This window comes from Carcharodon carcharias, chromosome 14 (assembly GCF_017639515.1).
Source record: "Carcharodon carcharias isolate sCarCar2 chromosome 14, sCarCar2.pri, whole genome shotgun sequence".
NCBI classification, from domain to species: domain Eukaryota; kingdom Metazoa; phylum Chordata; class Chondrichthyes; order Lamniformes; family Lamnidae; genus Carcharodon; species Carcharodon carcharias.
The window spans coordinates 106,347,610-106,366,979 of record NC_054480.1 but is presented as its reverse complement, the minus strand read 5'-3'; the positions used below and the strand labels follow the sequence as shown (position 1 = coordinate 106,366,979).

General features: G+C 44.6%; 1 long non-coding RNA gene across 1 annotated transcript; it reads left to right on the top strand.

The window, feature by feature from the left end:
• Nucleotides 1–8,553: 8,553 nt before the first annotated feature.
• On the top strand, nt 8,554–15,136 carry LOC121286859. Its single transcript, XR_005945090.1, has 2 exons — nt 8,554–8,630; nt 14,262–15,136. It is a non-coding gene; the product is annotated as an uncharacterized LOC121286859 (long non-coding RNA).
• Nucleotides 15,137–19,370: the final 4,234 nt, after the last annotated feature.

Below are 19,370 nucleotides of genomic sequence, written 5' to 3'. Positions count from 1 at the left end.
ACCGATCATCATCAATGACCAATCATCATCAATCACTGATCATCATCAATTACTGATCATCATCAATCACCAATCATCACCTATCATCAATCACCAATCATCACTGATTAACACCAATCATCATCAATCATCACTGGTCATCATCGATTACCTCTTATCATCAATCACTGATCATCACTGATCATCATCAATAACCAATCATCATCAATCATCATCAAACATCACCAATCAACATCAATCATCACCGATCATCATCGGTCATCTTCATTCACCTACCTGCTGGTTGAATGTATATTTCTTTGGGAGTTTCTTGCCATTAGGAAATGACAGCTGAAGGAGACTTCCACAGGATTGAGCCTGAGGAATGTGGTCTTGGAATGAAAGTGGGCTAAGCAAACTGCTTCTGCCCTAACGAGAAGGGTATACATATACCCACCACCAAGTGTTACTTGCCTCTGTTGAAGAAGATCTGTCTTCATCGCTTAAAGTTCATCAGGGGCAGTCTCAGAATATTCCCATTGCTTGCAGTTTGGCCTACAAATATTTCCCACTAACAGACCAATTCTATCTACATGAGCGAATGCCGCTACTGCCTTGAACTTCTATGCAAATGGCTCCATTTCTAGTTGCTTCAAATGAGATCAGCCAATCTAGGCATAGTGTTGTCATGAGGCTATGCTCCTTTATTTTTGAAAATATGATTTTTCAACTTTCAACTGACTGGAAATGTTGAAATTTGAAATGAGACAGAACAAACTACTTAAAAATGCAAGGCCACCTTCTGACATGAAGGTGGAAATGCAGTTTGAGAAATCAGCTACCAGAAACCTACCAGCAAACAGAGATCTTCTAATAATAGCAACATCTTTTACATCTGGCTGCACTCAAGGAACCAGCTAACCCAAATCGGCCACAACATTTAAAATCTATGCCTCAAGGAAATTAACGGACACTTAACTGTAAATTCTTCTAGCTTTTTTTATTGGACTCTCACTTCCCTTATTTCTGATACGTGTGTGTGTGTGTATGTGTGTGTGTGTGTGTATGTGTGCATGTGTTGTGTGCGCATGTGTGTGTGTTTTCTTTGTGTGCGTGTTTGTGTGTGCGTGTGTGATGTTGCATTTTTATTATTCTTTTCTTGGGTATAGCGTTTAATAAATTTGCTCTTTTTTGACTCAAAAAAACCTTGTTTGTTTGGCTCCCTATTGCTCTGTACATAAATAGTTAAAAACATTTAGATTCTAAAAAGGTGTATCCTCGTGAAAAAAGAAACTTAAACCCTTGTTGCAACCATCCAAGGAGAAGAAAGGGAAGCCAGTTCAATCCTTCTCACCTGGTCATAACACAATAGCGGTCAAGGATGGCTTGTTTGCTCATTTGACGGACATTATCACTGTTACAGACAAAAACATCTAATGGCAGGGGAGGCCTCCACTTTTTTTGGGCTGTCTAGGATCTCAAGTGCTTTGTTGCTTTGTTGCCATGTTGTTGGGGGACTAGGGACACCACTCAAGTCATTGCTCATTAACATTAGACTAAATCTTTGAATACCAAATGAAGAAAATACACTGAGGCCAATTCTTCTACAAGGGTACAAATAGTGAGTGTTATAGATGTGTTGAAACAAAGGAAGATGAACTTTATCAGGGGTTTCTCCTGTTCTGCCCATAACCTTAGTGGAAATTTGGTGGAAACCCTGATTATGAAAGTTATAGAGGCAGAGCAGAAGAAGCCCCAAGGAAATTCATCCCCAAAAGATTCCACCACTCGAACAGTCAGGGATCTCACATGGTACAGTCCTAAGAAGGTATTCAGACTGGTAGCAGTGCACAGTTATGCTTTCAGATGACAAGTTCCCACACAGCAAAATGAAGCAGATTGTCAAGAGGGAGCTAAAGAGGACACTGCCAAGTTGCCAACTCCACTGGAGCTGCAGCAAGGTAGACAAATCTGGCAATAACTAATATACAACCATTTCAGTTCAAGATCAAAGCCCTGCCTTCATTGCTGAATACATGCTCAAAATGAGCTGTCTCACCGAAGTCCAATCATACCATTAGCCTCCACAACCTTGGCCGTCACTTTTTTGCCTCCTGCTACAGAAATTCCCCTCTCTCCTCCCTCTACCCCCTGCACCCCCAGCCCCCACAACCCCACAGAAAAGACAATTCTCTGCATGATCAAAATCTAATACCAATAGGAACGAGAGTAGTCGTTCAGCTCCTCAAACCTGTTCCACTATTCAATTAGATCAGATTCGTGGCTGCACTGTATCTTAACTCAATTTACCCACCTAGGTTCCATATCCCTTCATACCTGTATCTAACAAAAATCTATCAATTCCTATTATGAAATTTTCAATTGCTTCCCAACTTCAGCAGCTTTTTAGGATATGGAATTGCAGATGTCCACTACCTTTACTCTAACGGTTCTTGCTTTGGTCAATATTTTTATACCAATGTTCCTACCTGCCACAATACAAAATGGCATCGCAAAATCTTTTAGGTGGATCAAAAAGAAAGAATTAAAAGAAAGAAAGGTAAGAAGTTTGCTGATGATATGACCCATTCCAGAAATACTTGTAAATCAAGAGGCGAAAGGGAGGGGGGAACTCAAAACAATTAAAATCACCAGAGAAAACTATTGGAACTATAGTCTGACAGGTCCCCAGGGCCTGATGGCCTGCAACCTAGGGTCTTAAAAGAAATGGTAGATGTATTGGTTGTAATTTTACAAAATTCCCTAGATTATGGAAAGGTCTCATTAGATTGGAAAATAACAAACATAACTCCTCTATTCAAGAAAGAAGAGAGACAGAAAGCAGGAAATCACAGGCCAGTTAGCTTAACATCTGTCATAGGGAAAACGCTAGAATATATTGTTTAAGAGGTTATAGCAGAGCACCTAGAAAATCAAAGTGTGATCAGGCAGAGTCAACATGTTTTTGTGAAAGGGAAATAATGTTTAACTCATTTATTAGAGTTCTGTGAAGAAGTAACAGGCAACATCAATAAAGGGAAACCTGTAGATGTGGTATCCTTGGATTTTCAAAAGGCATTTGATAAAGTGCCACATCAAAGGTTACTGCACATAATACAATCTCATGGTGTGGGGTGGGGGCGGGGTTAATGTATTAGCATGGATAAAGGATTGGTTAGCTAACAGGAAGCAGAGATTAGGGATAAATGGGTCATTTTGGGTTGGCAAGCTGTAATTAGTGAAGCAGCACAGGGATCAGTGCTGGGGCCGCAACTATTTACAATCTACACCAATGACTTGGATGAAGGTACCAAATCTATGGTTGCTAAATTTGCTGATGATTCAAAGATAGGTCGGAATTTGCTGTGAATCAAAGGAGTCTGCAAACGGATATAGATAGACTAAGTGAGTGGGCAAAAATTTGGCAGATGGATTACAATGTGGGGCAATGTGAATTTGTCCACTTTGGCAAATCCCTGAAGGCAGTAGGACAGGTTGGTAAAGGTTAAGGAGGAATAGTGGATACGTTTTTTTATTAGCCATGGTGCAGAGTATAAGCTCAGGGAGGTTATGCTAACTGCCTAGAAGACCAGTTAGGCTGCAGCTGGAGTACTATTACAGTTCTGGTCACTGCATTAAAGGACACACTCTAGATAGGGTACAGAGGAGATTATCGAGGATATTGCCAGGAATGGAGAATTTTACCAATGATGAAAGATTGGATGAGCTGGAGTTGTTTTCTTTGGAACAGAGGAGGCTGAGGGGAGATTTAATTAATGTGGATACAATTATGACGGGTCTAAGTAGATTGAATAGGAAGGATCTATTTCCCTTAGTAGAGAGGTCAATAACCAGACAACATCAATTTAAAGTAATTGGTATGAGGACTGGAGGGCTAAGGAGAATTTTATTTCACCCAGAGGGTGGTGGGGGTCTGGAGCTCACCTGCCTGAGGAGTGGTAGAGGCAGAAGGTGTCATCACATTTAAAAAATAAACACCTGAAGTGCTGTAACCTGTGGGGCTGCAGACCAAGAGCTGAAATTGTGATAACGCTGGAAAGCTTTTATTCAAGCATCACAGACATAATGGGCTGAATGGCCTCTTTGATTTGATTTTCTATGTTTCTATGGGGAGAATTTTTGGCTTGGCGAGTGGGGGCATGACCCGTTCGCCGAGGCGTAAAATGATGTGGGGTAACATTGGGCGTGCATCCTGCCATCACCACACGTCATTTAGATTTTCAGTTCGGCAGGCACGCAGCTGACTCGGCTGCGCACCCGCCGAACTGTCAAAGGCCTGTTAAGGCCATTAATTAAATAATTAAGGCTATTGAGAAAGCTGCCCGTCCACCCTTAATGTTGATGGGCAGGCAAAGAGCCCAGGCGATCTTTGCATTTTTCATGGAACCCCATCCACGGGCGGGATGAGGTTTCATGAAGGGTTAATAATTTAAGTAAATTTTTTCATTAAGGTTTATTGGCATGTCCCAGCTCATCTGACACTCTCATATGAGGGGACATGGCTTAAATTTTTTTCTTTATTAAAATTTTAAAAACTTTAAACTTATCTCCCTGCAGCACCTCTGTGCCTCAGGGAGATTTCTGTGTTCTTTTGAGTGCAAGAACACACTCCCGACTCAGGGAACGCCGCCCCCCCCCCCCCCCCCCCCCCCCCCCACCACCCCACCACCCCACCAGCCTGCACAGGAACAGCACAGCGCTTTCAGGTGCGCGTCATGCTGGACGGGCCTTAATTGGCCTGCCCACATAAAATAACTGCGCAGATCCGATCAGGGGTGCCGATCAGGTCCGCGCCCACCCCCACACAACACCCCCCCCCCACAACGGGGGTGGGGGGGAAATTCTCTCCTATGTATCTAGTTTCCATGATTTCAGGATGTTCCAAAGCACTTTACAGCCAATGAAGTAATTTTGAAGTGTATTCAATGTTAAAAAGGGACAACCAATATGCACAAAACAAGCTCTCACAAATGGCAATTAATTAAATGACCAGTTTATCTGTTTTTTTTTCCATAATGTTGGTCAAGGGACAAATATTGGCCAGGACAATTGAAAGCTGGAACCTGCTGATCAGTAGGTACCATGGTTGACTTGACACCACTCACCATCAGGGCACTAGCCATATCTGCTGGTCATGGCATATTTAGCCAGTGTCAGTGGGGAATTGGTATGAGACTGCTCATACTTACTTCATCAGAGGCGCTTAGATGCAACATTCAGAGGAGCCTTTTATCCCTTTAAGCCTGGTTTAGATTTGAACCTAAGTCTCCCCTGATAGACAAACCAAATAGTAGATTTCATAAGTAATATCAGTATTTGGAAACTTAAGCTTTTGGAATAGGTTTAGCAAATTTGCCAAAGTCTGTGTAAAAAGATATTTAATGAATAATCAAAGAAAGTTAATTGGAAAAAAATTATCATTTTGGAACATCACAGTATAGAAAAAGTACTCAGATGGAAGATATGTGAATGTAATGAATCTGCTTCTTCAGTCTGACTGTTAGTGTAAGTATACTCACAACCAAGTCCTCAAACTCTCTAGACCCTTTTCCTAGAGAATATCCAATATACTTAGAGTTGTAATTTCTTAATTAGACCTTTGTTAGCTCAGAAAGCCATATGGAGCTGGCTTTTTACTGTATAGATATTTACAGAGAAATACCTATTGGGTGTTATCAAATTAATGGAAGATTTGGGATTTTGGAGAAAGGTCGCATCTGTCAGCCTCCATGTTCATTCAATGGTCTTCTATCTGTCTGTCAGTCTGTCTCCTTTTCTGTCTAGTTACCTGTCTAAATGTTAGTCTATCTTTTTTGTCTGTCTGTTTAACTGCCTGTCTGTCAATCTATCTCCCAGTCTGTCTGTCTGTCTGTCTTTCTATCCTCCAGTCTGTCTGTTTGTCCATATCCATGTCTGTCTAACTATCTCCCAATCTGTCTGTCTATCTACCAATCTGATAGACTATGCCCCAGTCTGTCTGTATGTCTATCTCCTAGTTTGATTGCCTGACTATCTCCCTGTCTGTCAGCCTGTCTCCCAGTCTGTCTGTCTATTTCCCAGTCTATCTATCCATCGCCCAGTCTGTCTGTCTGTCATCTCCCTGTCTGATTGTCTCTCGATTTCCCAGTCTGTCTATCTCTGATTCTGTCTGTCTGTCCATCTCCCTGTCTGTTTATTTCCAAGTCTGCCTGTCTGTCTATCTCCCTGTCTGTCTGTCTATCTCCCCGTCTGTCTATCTATCCCCTCTCCCCCTCATCTTAGGCAATTGTTTTGGAGTACCTAAACGAAACTCAACACAGAATCAGCTGCAGGTAGAGAAAAGCAGCAGTTTTATCCAGTGCAGGTATGAATAACAGGAAAAGTGCTCCCTCAGAAGCTCTAAGAGGCAATTCGAAGTTACAGTTTCTGTCGGTTATATATGCCATCTTTGGAATAACTCATCATTAACTTACAATGTACGTCTGATTCGTTACATCCATAATTACAAATGATTTTACAACACAAACACAAAATGAACTGTTCTGTGCATCAGTAAATACAAAGGAATTTTTAAAACAATCACGGAGTGATCTGATCTTTATCACAAATGATGTCCACAGTTTATTCTAAAACATGAACTTTGCTTATCTATCCTGGCGTTTCACTGCAATGCCTAGTCATCTGCACATCTTAGCTGGACCCTGAGGTCAAGTAATCAGTTTGTTACAGTATAGCTTATAGATCATGCATCAACTTATTTTATCCTGTGTGAAGATGGATGTTATTTTTAAAGTATTTTTGGGAATATGGTGGTATTCTGTAAATAAGGCTGTGTCTGTGTGTGTGTGTGTACGCATGTGTAATTAAACTGGAGGAAGGTTAGTAATGACAGCTTGTCTGTGGGAACAGAGAGCTGAAAGGTAAAGAAGCTAGATGCATGCATTTGCAATGAGAGGCTATGGTGAAGTTGAATGTACCAGTAAATAGCTTGGGTATAAAGCTTTCATAAATAAACAAGGGAAGGGTTATTACATTTTATTTTACCCATAAGTGGAGGCAATAGGAAGACATGAAAGATTTTTATATTTTAGGTAACATTGAGTTCAAAGAGGTACTTAGAACAATGGTGTCTAAGATCAAAAGTGAAAAGGATATTTAAGGAAAGATGTTTAGTTGAGTTGTGGTGGCTGTGTGGGGGAGATGTCCCGAAACCAGCTCTGCACTGAGAAAAGTTATGAATTTGAAGCAACCGTCCAGTTGCAAGCCAGAAAAGTCTTTGTTTTCAGAAAGCAGTCTGGTTCTGAACCTCCATCAGTTTTCCACAGCAGAGTGGAAGACAGTGAGAAGTCCTACTTTATTAAGGTAGCAGCAGTTGTTGCCTTGGGTAATATTATTGGAGTTTTATGGTTAAGATTTATAAGGGAGCTGTTGCCAAGTAGTTTGCTTGCTTGTTCTGACCAAGTGAGTTTTTTTGGGGAATATTTTGTAAGACTGTTTTAACTATGTAATTTTAATCTTGTGTGTTTAATTTTTTTTCTTGTTAATAAAACTTTTAATTTTAAAATTCTAAAAGGGATTTTATGCTTCTGGGATCAATAGATTCCCCTTCATTTTCAAAATACAATAAAAGAAGTTATGATCAGCAAGCCACGTTTCCCTCTGAAATGTGGCTTCCTCAGCAAATAACATTGGCTGAGGTCGTAACCCCTGACCCAAAGGTTACAATCCTTTAGCTTATCATGGACTGACCCATAGGCTGGTCATCAACTTCCTGGCCTGGCGAAAAGATTATATTCATTCTAGTTTTTTTTTAGTGCAAACACTTGTAAAACTTATATCTGCAACTTGGTTAAGCCTGGGTGACTCTATGATGCATCCTGATATGCCACTTCACCATTAACTTCTTACTCAGTTCCACATATACCCTCAGGGTGTTGCTTTTCAACTGAACTGTGCTCTCAATTAAGGGTATGCCACTGAATTTGCTTCCGTGCATGTCTCCACTCACAATGGAACAACCTGCAGCAGTATTGGCACGCATGTTGATGTACTGCTGATTTATGAACACTTTCATAGAAAAGCCTACCGTTGCTCGTGGTATAAATGCTGCACTTCCCTTAGGTATCCTAGATGCACTTCAAGGGCTGAATGTTTTCAGCCCGCCTCGAGTCCTGGCAGCGACACCAGAAGTGGGTGCCATTGCCGCTCGGAAGGAATGCAGTTGGCTGACAACCATCGCGCAGCGGTGGTCACTTTCCACTAATGAAGCGACAGTTCATTCTATTGCAGGAAGGGAGCAAGCAATGAGGCACCAATCGCAGAGTGAGTGGGTGAGAATGCAGGTACTGGTGTCATCTTTAAAAAGTTAACAGCATGTCCCATTAAGCAAACTGCTGCTGAAGCAACCTCTGTGTCTGTTCCCCTGGAGCTCTCTCCACCCACTACCAAGACAACATACGTTATAGACCAGGTGCATCAGGGACTGTTATATATTATTGTATTATCTGTAAAGAGCTAGGAACTAATTAGCTAGGAACTTATTGTTATGTGTAAGTGTTCCAAGGGATGCATTTCACAGCAGTACTAGAGACTGATGTGATGCGCAACAGAACCAGTTCAAACTGTTCCTTCTTGTTGTACAATAAAGCATGGTAAGTTAAAGATAAAGAGCTCATCTTTCTGAGCTTAATAATACCAATTTCTGGGAACTAAAAGACAACAAGAACTTATAGCAGGAACTATGTCCGCGAAGAGACTGCTGGTGATCCTGAGGTTTAATTATGCCTCCCTGCAGATTCTTCTGAAGGCTATAAAGGAACAGCAGGTGGTCCACTTTCCATGGACCAGCAAGAAGAGAGCCGCCCTCCTAACCAAGCAGGCCTGGACAGGTGTCACTGAGGAGATCAGCAGCCATGGGGAGGGGGGGGGGGTCACATGCTGAAACTGGGCCCAGTGTTGCAAGAGGTCAATGGCCTCCATTAACTCACCAAGGTGAGGCCTCCAGACTGATCTCCTCTTTCCTCTATCTGAGCTCATCGCTCAAGTAACTTGTGGGTGAATGTGAGGAGGAAGCATTGGGAACCCCCCAAGCTTGGGCCGAAGACATTACTTTGGCACAAGTGTACTGCTGTGAAGACTAACCCCATATCTGCATGTGGGAGAAAAAGGCCCACAAAAGGGGACCCAGAAAAGGGCAAAGACTGGAGGTGGCATCCTGTGCAACAGAGAGCTGACTGCAGCAATGGAGGAGACACTTGAACTAGCGGTTCCAAAGTGGCTGCTCCATTGCAGACAGAAAGATTGGAGTATCTACCCAAGAGATTGAGGAAGGCATTGTGTTCATTTGCTCACTACTATCCTTCTAGAGACCTATAGAACACAAAGTTGGCATGGGCAGACAGACATAGCCACTCCTAAATGTTTGTGTTTTCTCATGGAGGTCTCAGAGCAACTCAGAGGCAAGAGCATCAACTGCAGCCACAGAAAACTTATTGTCCTCTGAGGAGGGGGTGGTGGGGGCGAGGTGGGGGGGGGAGGGGGGTGGTGCAGGGGCAGGGATAGGCAGGGAGAGATTCCTCAGGGGTAGCACCTTCTTATTGTTCTTGTACACCTGGCACCACCGCAATTATAGTAGGTTCGCGGTCAGTCTTAAATTCTGTTGAGGGCACCACGCATTTGTCCGAACAGCTGTTGGAGGCTGTGACGGGTAAGACTACTGACAGTCGGGGAATGTGGGAGGCCATGCCAATGCTGAGCCTCAGGCTGTCAACAGGTTCTGGTGCTGGCAGCAGGTGAAATGTTGGCGTTGCAGGGATTTGTGAGAGGGAAATGATGGTATTGTCGCTGGACTAGTAACCCAGTGACCTAGGGTAATGCTCTGGGCACCCTGGTTCGAAGCCTGCCACAATCGATAGTGGAATTTGAATTCAGTAAAAAAAAATCTGGAATTAAAAATCTAATGATAATGATGGTGGAACCATTGCTGATTGTCGTAAAAACCCATCTGACTCACTAATGCCCTTTAGGGAAGGAAAACTGCTGTCCTTACCAGCAGTGGTTGACTCTTAACTGTCCTTTGAACAAGGGCAATTAGGGATGGGCAGTAAATGTTGACCTAGCCAGTGATGCCCACATCTCATGAATGAATTAAAAAAAACATCTGGCAGATTTGGTACAGACAATGCACAATCATGAGTGAGAGGAAGTCATCCAAGCCCTGACCACCACCATGCCTTGGGGAGAGAATGCATGGCTTCTTCCATCGAGAGGTTGGCAATTCTCATGCAGAGCCAGATCCCACAGAAAGGTACAGACCATCACCTGTCCATTACTTCCATGCAGGAGCGTCAAGGTGAGGGGTTGTTGGGGGGTGGGGTGTAGTGGGTGTGAGGAAACATCACCAGGCCCTAGTCCTTCTCTTAAGGAGATTCAGGTGAGCCTTGAATGGGGCAAGGAGTGGCTGCCACCACATCTGGGGCTCCTCCCAGTACCCTCTGAGAGTGGACACCAGCTCCTCAGCCTATTTGCCCATGACAGCAGCTCCAGGAGCAGAATCCTTTTCCTGTCCAGGAGCCCCACAACCAGCCAGGGCCTCCTAGGCCTCACACTACCAGAGGATGGCAGCCAAAGCCATCCTAGGCCACAGGGGATATCGTGCTCATCAGCCTCCACCACAGCTGCAGGCACAGGGGCAGCAACTCATAGGACTACCCATAAGTGCGTGAAGATCACTTAGATGCACTTGGAGTAACAAACCGGGTCTTGTTTTTGGTGTTACTTTAATTAAAGGGATGTCACTGTCATTATGGTTAATCTCTATTGGTTTCCTTCTTGCCCTGGCAGAAGCCACCTGGCCCTTGCTACCTCAGTGGTCTACATCATTTGCATACCCTCTCAGCGCTGTGAGTGAACATCTTGACTTGGGAATTCAAAGCTGGAGAGCTACAGGAAGGAGGAGGCAGGTGGTATACATTTAGTTCAGACTATATTGAATTCAGTAGGAAGGGGCATCTTGTTTGCATTAACTGGATATGTATTCAATTATCTTGTGTCTCCTGGCACATCTTTCGATGCCCCTCACATCCAGTTCTTCATCGTGCATTGCTAGCCCAGCATCCTCTTCGTCAGCTGAAGATTGGCACTCAGTAATGTCCTCCAGATGCGAGTCATCCCCCACTTTGCAGTGCCAGATTATGGAGATCACAACAGATTGCCAACATATAAGTCACCCTTAACCAGGGTTCCACCAGGTCAATCAAGGCATCGGAATTGCAATTTCAGCAGCTAAATGGTCTGCTTAATGGTCGTTCATGTGGACCTGTGGCAGGTATTGGACAATTCTGCTACTGTAGAGCAAAGGTTCCTCACAGGAATGAGCAGTCTTCAATGACTAGCCCCTCTCACTGAGAATCCACCCTCGAAGATGAGCGATGAGCAGGGGGGTGGGGGGGAGGTGAAAAAGCTGTAGCACCTCGAATGCCTGAGTATGTGTGGGTTGTGGCTCTTTCCCTGGACTGTGCGCCTACTTACAGGATATGCTTTCAATGGTCCCAGACTAGTTGCACATTAATGGAATGGCTGCCCTCTCTATAGATAAAGGCCACTGGTTGTTCTGTGGGAGCCTTTATGGTCACAGGCATGGAGTCTACGGCACCTTGCACCTGTGGAAATCCAGTGATGATTTCAAAGTGGATGGCGCTCCCACTGGACTTTCAGGGTTTAGTCACGTAGTCACCAACCCTCCTGAACAAGTCTTTTGTCACCTCCTTGATGCAGCGGTGGGTTGCTGCCTGGGAGATCTCACATGTGTCTCGAGTGGACCCCTGAAAAGATCCAGACGTGTAAAAGTTGGTCTTCAGAGCCACAGCCATTGGGTGTCCACCAAAGCAGCTCCTGGGTCTCAGCTCATCTGAAGCATGGCACATAAATTGGTGATGACCTTCTTGAAGAGTTGCAGTTATTATTGAGACTGGTGCTGAGACATTTAGAGGCAGTTTAGGTGAGTCCAGTACACTCTTCTTGCTGCTGACAGCTGCTTTTGCTCACTGCTGTGGGGTCACTAGCTTGTCTAGACGCTCCTGGCCCCCGCCTTTCTCTGAGCCTCTACTGCACTACACAAATGTCTCCAAAGACTGGGTATACCAGCCCCATGCCCACTGGTCTCTCCCCCTCCTGTGCGATGACCCTTGAAATAGAACCCTGCCTTAGTTACCGTTGCCTTGCTACTCAGATGCTTTCTATTGCTACTGGAGTGAATGCTCTTTCCTGCTTTGGACTTCACTCACTGAGCAATTGCAATATGGTTTATCTTTTGGCAATTTAAGCATTTGACGTTTCTGCATTAACAAGTTTGTGCAGTGTGAGTCCCCTTACGGGGATAACCTATCACTAAACCACTATCACCAGCATTGTTCTGACTATATCTCTCCATTTAGGCTTGGCAGAGGACAGAAGTTTTACTCGCTACTTGCTTAGGATGAAATTACCAAGTACCTTTTATACCATTTCCATGGAAAGAGCAACCTTACACACTAGCTCAAATGTAAGATTTCAAGTACTGAGTAATTTCGATTGGATTTTTTCATTCACCAATCCAGAGTGAAATATATCTCACAATACACAGTCCAAGAATGTGCCAAAGTTGCAACACAATGACGAATTCTTCAGTGCCACAATGTACTGACCAACTGTTTCACTACTTTTCTGGTGGGTTTGTTAGTATGTCACACACTTTCAAGCCAATTTCCATGAACAAAACCATTTTCTTGCGCTCAAGAATTGCCTTGTCCTAAGCCTCGGTCTTTTCATTTTCACCTTCGAGTTCCAAAGTGTTACTAGCTCTGAAAGACATGTCCATTCTTTCAATATATGGATTGAGTGGATCTCAGGCTCTCTCATATATTCATGGCCTTCCGATGTATACCGTGAACACAACCATATTATTCCACTTCCAAATTCACAGTGACTATCCCTAACAGTGATACCTAAAACCAGTCTAGTCGTTTGTTGAAAATATTCTCTTACGCAGGCGAGCACTTCTAATCCAATGCACACTAGACTTTGTGGCATCCCTATCACTAAGGAGACAGTTTAAACTCAGGCTTTCACAATCCAGACAAAATCTTCACAACCCGAGCAGGTAGGTCATCGGCACCTGGCTGATATTGCAGTCCCTGTTGCTGTTTGCTGCCTACATTTACGAACTTTGACCTCACCTTTGTCATGTTATGTATCAGATGGAACTTTGAAAGATAGATGGAGGGCAAGCGTGGCTAGTTCAAGTATGTGTTTATCATGTGATTACCACAATAAATGAATCTTCTTCTTCAGATTTCTACCTGAAGGCAGGTACTTGGTGATTATTCGCTGAACCATGGCTAAGTGTTGTGATTTCTTTTGCGAAGGGTGGGATGAGGAGGCAGGCCCTGAGTCTGCTTGAACTAAAACAGATATTGAACCCTGTGCTGTTGGTGTTAATCTGATCCACATGCCAGCTATCTAACTAACTGGGCTAAACACTCCACATCCCCCATATGAATACTGTTTCAGTATGAAACAGCAACTGACTAATTTTCTACTGAAGAGAGGAAAAACCCCACACTCCACTACTATACTTGTTAAAGAACGATGAACACCAATCATGGCCAGAGATGGTTCAAGGAAGTGTTTATTACAGCATGACTTCATTAGCATTATTCACAAATACATTACACCCTGCAATTGAACTTAAACCCAGAATCCTCTGACTCAGAAGAGCTGCCCAGTAAGTCACAACGCATACCTTCCACACCCATCTTGCCGGCCTCAGCTCTTCACCAGATGAACTTCTGGGGATTGACCTGGGTTTTTCAGTTCAATGTAATAAAGAGGCAGTGTGAGTTATAGAGCTTTCAGGTAGACAGGGGAGATCGTTGGCATATGTGAGGTGGTTCAAAGAATTTGATGAGCCACATAGTTATTAAAGTCAGGATCCTGATGTTAAACATCCGCAAACACTGCAATCCTAAGACTGCTTATTACAGTCAAATTAGGACAAATGCTTTAAATGTGTAATTAAGAGATCAGTCAATGTGAAGAGAGAGATCTTTATGACTGGAGAGGTGCTGAGCTCCGCTGATCTGTGAAACAGATTCCATTGCACCTTATGTGCTAACAATGGAAGCTTTTCAATATAAGCAGTTCATTAAATTCACTACAAGAGGAGTGCACGCAGTCTATGGGTAAGTCAGCCTTTGTTTTTTCTTGTTATAAACCGTTCTAATGCTGGCTCTCTTTTGCTTCAGGTTTTGAAAGACTACCATTGGTGAATCAGCTCTGGGCAGTAATATTAAAACAGGCTCCATCTGTCCCAACAACAAATTGCAGGAAAAAGAAAGGATTGCATTTATATAGTGCCTTCCATAACCTCAGGATCCCCTAAGCACTTTACTAAGTATTTTTGAAGACCAGTCACTGCTGAAATGTAGAAACATAGCATCATATTAGCGCGCTCCAAGCTCCCACAAACCGGGTAATAAATGACCAGGTAATTTGTGGCATTGGCTGAGAGTTAAATATTGGCCAGATCACCGGGGAGAACTCCCCTGCTCTTCTTCAAAATAGGGCTGTTGGATCATTTACATTGACCTGAGAGGGGAGACACATCCTTGGTTTACCACCTCACCCGAAAGATAGCACCTTTGACAGTGCAGCACTCCCTCAAAATTGCACTGGAGTGCCAGCCTGAACTGTGTGTTTGAGTTTCTCGACTGCGACTTGATACCTACAATTTTTGAACTCACAACCAAGAGCACTACCACTGGTCATGAAAAAATGGACATCCAAGCCTGCCATTGGAACAGTGGAGAAGGATTTAAGTTGCAGCTATATTGGTTTCAGTAAGGGTGCTGACCTCAGTGTGAACTAACATATGGGCCTCACACATAGCCAACTGCAGACCCAAAGGAAACATGTTAGATTCTCTATGGCCTGAAGCCAACCAAGAAGGACCAGTTTCGAACAGTGTATCACAACAGCAGATCTTGTCGGGAATATGAAAAATGTATTCTGCAATGTCCACATGGTGAAGAGCTATTAACCCCAGTGGTCTATTGACCCCGAGCTAATTAGTGCTCACAGTCTATAACCCTGAATGTAATAAACCAAAGATAATATCAAAGAAGCTGTCAACAAAGTTTTACTCTCTCCACATTAATAGTTATTTTTTGTTATAATTTGCCTAAATAGCCAAGTGGTTATGGTGCTGGGTTTGTAACCCAAAGATCAAGAGTTCAAATCTCACAATGGCAAACTATGAAACGATGTAACTTCATCTGAATAAGAACAGATGGAAACATGTTTGTACTTGAAAGAGTGTGATCAGTGAAGCTGAGGCAATTTTTGCTTGGCCTAAATAGCCAAGTGGTTATGGTACTGGGTTTGTAACCCCGAGATCAAGAGTTCAAATCTCACAATGACAAACTATGAAACAATGTAACTTCATCTGAAACAGATGGAAACGAGTTTTTACTCGAAAGAGTTACAGCATCAAAGATCACCATTGCCTTGAGCCACTTTGCTATCTGGTCATAAACCAGCTGACCGCCGCCATGTTGTGGTATTGGCTGGTTCACTTTGACCCCTCCCCTGGACTTTGTCACAAGAATCCAGAGATTGTTAGTCGACTTCTTCTGGGACAAAAGATTGCACTGGGTTGCTGCCGAGGTTCTGAGTCTCCCGCTTAGGGACGGTGGTCAGGCGCTAGTGTGCCTACGCACACAGGTGGCGACTTTCCGCCTTCAGACCCTGCAGCGATACCTCTACGTCAAGCCTCCTAGATGGTGTGCCCTGATGACGTATTTCTTCCGTCAGGTGCACAGCCTGAATTACGACGTGCAGCTCCTGTTTATAGAACAGCTGGGCCTCGGTGGCTCCTTGCAGGCGTTGCCCGTCTTTTACCAGGACCTGATCAAAGTCTGGAAAGTGGTCGCCTCGCGACGCAGCTCTCCCCCGTCAGGAGTAGCGGCTATCATCAGAGAGCCGCTGCTCAGGAATCCGCCCCTCCGTCCTTTTCAGTGGTTGGCGGAGAGGAGGGCTGTGGCCGCAGGGGTGACCAGGATCGGGGACGTGCTGGGTGGCGGAGGACTGGGCTGGATGCTCCCGCATGAGTTGGCGCGACACGCGTCTGTGAGTGTCCAGGTCGCAGCCGATGCCATCCAAGACCTGAGAACGGTCATGCTCGGACCCGACGTTATTTTGGGTCTTGAGGTGGCCCAGGTGTGCGGTGGTCTTCCGTCTGAACGTTCCCCTGTTCGGACAGAATTCCACATTGGCCCCAAGCCCCGAACCCTCCCTTGGATGCTGGTGCCCCGCAATATGAGCCGCCTCGGGGACATGCCCTCCGTGCCTTTTGGCACGGCAAAGAGGGGCTTTTTGTACGGACTGCTGCTGCACACCTTCCATTTTCTCGCCCTTGTCCGCCGCCCGGACACGCCCTGGCATGCCTTGTTGCCGTCTGGCGGCAGAGGCCCCCGATGGGAGGCCCTCTACGGAGGTGTCCTCCACCTTTCTATCGGGGACCTGGGTTGGAGGGTGTTGCATGCAGCAGTCCCCTATAATAAGAGGATGCATAGGTTCACGGACTCTCAGGACACGTGCCCTTTTTGTGGTCTTGTGAAGTCCGTGGACCATGTATACATAGGGTGTTGTAGGCTGCACTCCCTTTTTAGTTATTTGAAAAACCTTTTATTGATGTTTTGTTTGCACTTCAGCCCCACGCTCCTGATCTATGGGCACCCGGTGCGGAAGGGGGTCGGGAAGGAGGAGGACCTCCTCGTGAACCTGCTCCTGGGCCTGGCCAAGTTGGCCATTAACAGGTCCAGGCAGCGGGCGATCAACGGGGGAGTCCCGCCCGATTGTTTGTCCCTCTTCCGCGGCTACGTTCACGGCCGGATGTCCCTGGAGAGGGAGCACGTGGTGTCTGCTGGCACTCTCGAGGCCTTCCGTGCTCGGTGGGCACCGCGGGGACTGGGGTGTTTTGTTGGCCCCTTTAATCACATTTTGATTTAAAGTTTGTAAGGTTCCTTTAAATTTTTGTCCTTGGTTTTACAGCTGACCTGAATTAGGGGCTGTGCCTGATTTATCCCAATTTTGTTGATTTGGTTTTCATTTAAAAGATTATCAAGAGTTCAAATCTCACAATGGCAAACTATGAAACAATGTAACTTCATCTGAAACAGATGGAAACGGGTTTGTACTCGAAAGAGTTACATCAGTGTTATTTCTTGACTAACACAACCACCTTGCAGTTGCTATTAATGGATCAATTAGTGGATAAAGCTGAAACTCCTTAACAGAAGGAGTAAAAAGTCTGATATTGCTCCTGAAAAGTCTGATATTGCTCCTGATATAAGCCAATTTGGAGTGTTATCATTCCAGCCCCCTCTGCAGACTAAGACTCATAGAGTAAATGTGCATGGCCTCTCTTCCAGTGCCAAGGTTCACTTGATGGAAGCAAGGCTTGAGGAGTCGGATGTTGAGGTTATTGTAGTCAATTCACTGCATATTGACTTCCACGCCTGAGGGACTTCATGAGCCTAAAGATCTAGTGACTGAAAGAGGAGGGAGAAAGATGTTCCTGTTAAAGTACTAACTAAAACACACTTTTAATATTAAGCAGAACATTAATCCTTCAACATCTCTCAGGTTACTGAATACTTGCTGGGTGCTGTTCAATGGGCGTAGGTAACTCTTCAGTACAGAGGTGCTGATTATTCATGTGTGAGTATTAACAGTTACAATACCAGCTATTTAGCTGCATGGGGAATCATATTGAGCCCCAATCCTGTTCTTACCCGATGAGCAGGCTACCTACTTCCAGCAGGAGGGTGGTCGGATCGGGATCAGGAGCAGGAAGCCTGTCTGATTCCCTTGTCTCTAAAAGTGCAAGGGTTGTGGTGCACTGGAGATCATTGAGCTCATAACAGCGTTCAAACTCAGGGCCTTCCTGATTTGTTGGGCCAGACCCTCACTATTCCACACCGAGGAAGGAGGGAGAACTTTTAGTCACCTCCTAAGAAGAACTATCCCATTACCTAGACATTAGAAGCCCAGGATTACTCTAGCTTGATGAAGAGTAGCAACACTCCAGCAAACAAGATGTTCAGAGCTAGAGAGATGGGATGGACTGGATTACCCAGTTATTTTTCAGTCTTGGAGGAACTATGTTTCCGTGCACGTTCGTGGCCCCCTTTTCTCAAATAACATGGGGTTCTTTGCTCTCAAGAAAAGAAGGATAAGGGATGACCTGATAGAGCTCTTTAAAATTATGAAAGCATTTAATGGACTGGGCGGAGAGAAGCGGTTTCCAGTTATGGGGCAGATACGGAACTAGGGGTTATGAGTATAAGATAATCACTAATAAATCCAATTAAAACTCAGGGTCATAAATACAAGATAGTCACTAATAAATCCAATAGGGAATCCTGGAAAAAATCTCTTTATCCAGAGTGGTGAGAATGTGAAAGTGCGTGAAGGAGAAAGGAATAGAAAACTAGGCTGATAGAGTTAGATGAAGAGGCATGGGTGGTTGGAGGGAGAAGAGGGTGAGGGTGGAGCAGGGGCAGGGCTCGTGTGAAGCATATTCACCAGCATGCACCAGTTTCGCCAAATGGCCTGGACATTCTATGTGATCTGTAAGTTTGTGTTCAACACTATTGATTTAAACCAAATAGAATTTTGGGCACCCCGCTGCCAACAAACTCCAGTCAAGTTGCTCCAAGTTATGTCAGAAACAGGGATGGGCTCTGAATGCCAGTCCACAAAGCAATAACTAGAAATACTAATGACACATTGCAGCTGAAAACCAGGCCATTCACTACCTAATACAATATTCAGGAAAATACATATTCTCAATGTCATTGCAGCATTATTATAATAGCCCCCTCTCCAAGCTAAACACATGTTTTCAGGGCAGGGAGAAGAGCTGAAACCTTGATAATATTAAACTGTGGGTGGAATTTTCTGTGCCCGCTGGCGTTGGGTGAGTTTGGCAGTGTAAGCAGACAATGTGGCAAGAGGGCCAGAAAACTGTGAAACCAGTTTGCAATCGTCCGCTCCACCTGTCAATGGCGGGCCTCATTTCACTCCGTCGGATGTTGGGAACCTCATTGTAATATATCTGCATATCACTATAAGGCCAGCCCGCCGGAATCATCCCCCCCGCCAATGGATCATATGCCCACATCAGCGGGAAAACACGCTGGTGCAGAACACATCTTGGCAAGTGTGATGTGCAGAAGTCAGGATTTACCGTCAGGGCCTTGCCCACATCGCGGACATCTGGGGCACAGAAGATGCTGGAGCTCAACAGCAATGGGACCTGGAGGAATGTCCATGGTATGCTGGGTAGATTC